A 3,588-nucleotide genomic window follows, 5' to 3' on the forward strand; every position below is an offset into this window, starting at 1 on the left:
CCCCTCAGGTTGGAAGTCACTCAAAATGTGACTGGGGAAGAACTGCCACCTCAAAGTAGAGTTGACTGTGATGACGTAAATGGAGTAAAGCCCATGGGAGTTAAGCCCATGGGACTTTCATTTGCTGATGGGGCATAACTCAAAATGAAGAGACATAGCTGTAAACATCCATTAATAACTGGAACATGGAATGTAAGAAGTATGAATCTAGGAAAATTGGAAATTGTCCAAAAATTAAAGGGAATTCATTAACATTCTTATCTTAGTCATTCATTAGTGAGCTGAAATGGACTGGTAGTGGCCATTTTTAATCTGACAACCACATGGTTTACTATGCTGGGAATGACAAATTTTGAAGAGGAATGGTGTTGCATTCATCATCAAAAAGAACATATCCAGATAAGCCATGAGGTACAATGCTGTCTGTGATATGATAATATCCATGCACCTACAGGGAAGACCAATTAATACCACTATTATTCAAATTTATGCACCAACCACTAAAGCCAGTAAGGATGAAATAGAAGAATTCTACCAATTTCTTCTATCTGAAACTGATCAAACATGCAATCAAAGTGTATTAAGTATTACTGGTGATTGGAATGCAAAGGTTGGAAACAAAGAAGAAGATCAGTAGCTGGAAAATATGGCCATGGTGATAGCAATGATGCTGGAGAACACATGATAGAATTCTGCAAAATCAATGAAGTGTTCATTTCAAATACCTTCTTTAGACAGCATAAGAGATGATTATACACATGGACATCACCAGATGGAACACATAGAAATCAAATTTACTACATCTGTGGAAAGAGACGGTAGAAAAGCTCCATATCATCGGCCAAAACAAGGCCAGGGCAGATTGTGGAACAGACCATCAATTGCTCATATACAAATTCAAACTGAAGCTGAAGAAAGTGAAAACAAGTCCATGAGAGCCAAAATATGACGTTAAATATATCCCACATGAATTTAGAGGTCATCTAAAGAACAGATTTGATACATTAAACAGACTGAAGACAAGAAAAGTTGTGGGATGACATCAAGAACATCATACAGGAAAAAAGGAAAAGTTATTAAGAAGACAGAAGGAAAGAAAAGATCAAAATGGATGTCAGAAGCGACACTGAAACTTGCTTCCCAGTGTAGAGATGCTAAAGCAAATGGAAGAAATGAGGAGGTACAAGAGCTGAACAGAAAATTTCAAAGGTCAGCTCAAGAAGACAAAGTCAAATATTACAACAAAACGTACAAAGATCTGGAGTCAGAAAACCAAAAGTGAAGAATATGCTCAGCATTTCTCAAGCTGGGGAACTGAAGAAAAAAATTCAAGCCTTGACTTTCATTATTGAAGGATTCGTTGGACAAATTATTAAATGATGCAGAAAGCTTCAAAAGAAGATGGAAGGAATACACAATCACTGTACCAAAAAGAAATGGTTGATGTTTAACCATTTCAAGAGGTAGCATATGATCAAGAGCCAATGATACTGAAGGAAGAAGTCAAAGGTGCCTTGCAGTCATTGGCAAAGAACAATGCTTGAGGAATTGATGGAATAAAAATTGAATCAACTATCTGGCTGATTGGAAGAGATCCTTATTTATGCCCATTCCAAAGAGAGGTGACCCAACGGAATGCGGAAATCATCGGACAATCTCTTTGATATCCCATGTGAGTAAAGTTTTACTAAAGGGAATATAGAAACGTCTGCAACCATACATTGACAGAGAACTTCCAGTGGTGCAAGTTGAACTCAGAAGAGGATGTGGAACGAGGGAAATCACTGCTGATGTCTCATGGATCTTGGCTGAAAGCTGAGAATACTAGAAAGATGTTTACCTGTGTTTTATTGATTAAGCAAAGGCTTTCGAGTGTGTGGAACATTACAAACTCTGGACAAATTACCGAGAATGAGTATTCTGGAATATTTAATTGTGCTCGTGAGGAAAGTTGGGTTCTATGAAGAAAAATGTGGCATCAGGATTGGAAGAAGACTCATTAACAACCTGCAATATGCAGATGATATAACCTTGCTTGCTGAAAGTGAAGTGGACTTAAAATACTTACAGATGAAGATCAAAGAGCACAGTTTTCGGTATGGATTGCATCTCAATGTAAAGAAAACAAAAATCCTCACTACTGGACAAATAAACATTCTTATCAACGGGGAAAAGATTGAAGTTGTCAAGGACTTCATTCTTCTTGGATAAACTATCCACACTCATGGAAGCAGCAGTCAAGAAATCAAATGAAGTATTGCATTAGGCAAATCTGCTGTACAAGACCATTTAAAAGTGTTGAAGAGCTATGATGTCAGCTTGAGGACTAAGGTGCACCTGGCCCAAGCCATGGTATTTTCAATAACCTCATATGCATGCAAAAGCTGGACAATGAATAAGGAAGACCATAGAAGAATTGATGCATTTGAGTTACGGTGTTGGAGGAGAATATTGAAATTGCCATGGGCAGCCAGAGTGCTCCTTGGAGGCCAGGATGGCCAAACTTCATTTCTCATACTTCGGACATATTGTTAGGGGGGACCAGGCACTAGAGAAGGATATCATATTTGGTAAGGTGGGGATCAGAGAAAAAGAGGAAGACCCCAGCAAGATGGATTTGCAAAGTGGCAGCTTTTATGGGCTCAAGCATGGTAATGCTTGTGAGGTTGGCCCAGGACAGGGCAGAGTTTTGTTCTGTTGTGTATAGGGTCGCTATGCATCAGTACCGACTTGATGTCACCTAACAACAACAACAAGGGATTCTGAGGTGTAACCAAAATTGGTGATCACTGTTTTAGGAGTTGAAGATATTCATAATTTCATTTGTTTCTCTAGCATTTCCTAGGCTCATTGTCAGTCTTTGGAACCATCTGTTGGACAGCTCAACTAGATATAATATTCCTTAGTCAATTCATATCAAACCTTTCTCACCCATACATCTAACTGATCCCATAATAAGAGTTTAGGAAATATCATTTGAATCTACTTGCTTTTCTGCCTATCTCATTGTGACTATTAAGGCATTCATCATCTCTTACTTGAAATGTTGCCTTAGTTTTCAGACTGGTCCAACAACTGTGTTCTCTTATTTTAATTCATACTGTATGTTTCTGTAAGAATCATCACTGTATGACTGTTCTAGCCTATAGAACTTTCTACTATGATGGCAATGGTCTATATTTGTGCTGGCCAATATGGTAGCCACCAATGAGTCAGAACTAACCTGACAGCACTTAACGACAAATTGAATAGCCAAATGGGAAAGAGGTTACCATATTGAACAGTGCAGTTCTAAAATGTAGATCTTCCTGTGTCCTACTCAAGTGTTAAAAACAAACAAAACCCCCAACTCATTACCTATAGGATGAGGTCAAGGGTCTATAATATGATATTGAATGGTCTCCACTTTACTTGCTACCATCATCTCTTCTCCAATTCCACAAATGCTCTAGGATATATATTAAAATATTGCAACTTTTGATCCTTCTCTTTGCTCAACATAGAATGCCCTTCCTTTTTATTCTTCTGTGGTGCATTGATTTACTTGATATGGTATTTCTAATCATAGTCTTTGTAACTCCCACCAAA

Source organism: Chrysochloris asiatica, unplaced genomic scaffold (genome assembly GCF_000296735.1).
Source record: "Chrysochloris asiatica unplaced genomic scaffold, ChrAsi1.0 scaffold00199, whole genome shotgun sequence".
Lineage (NCBI taxonomy): Eukaryota > Metazoa > Chordata > Mammalia > Afrosoricida > Chrysochloridae > Chrysochloris > Chrysochloris asiatica.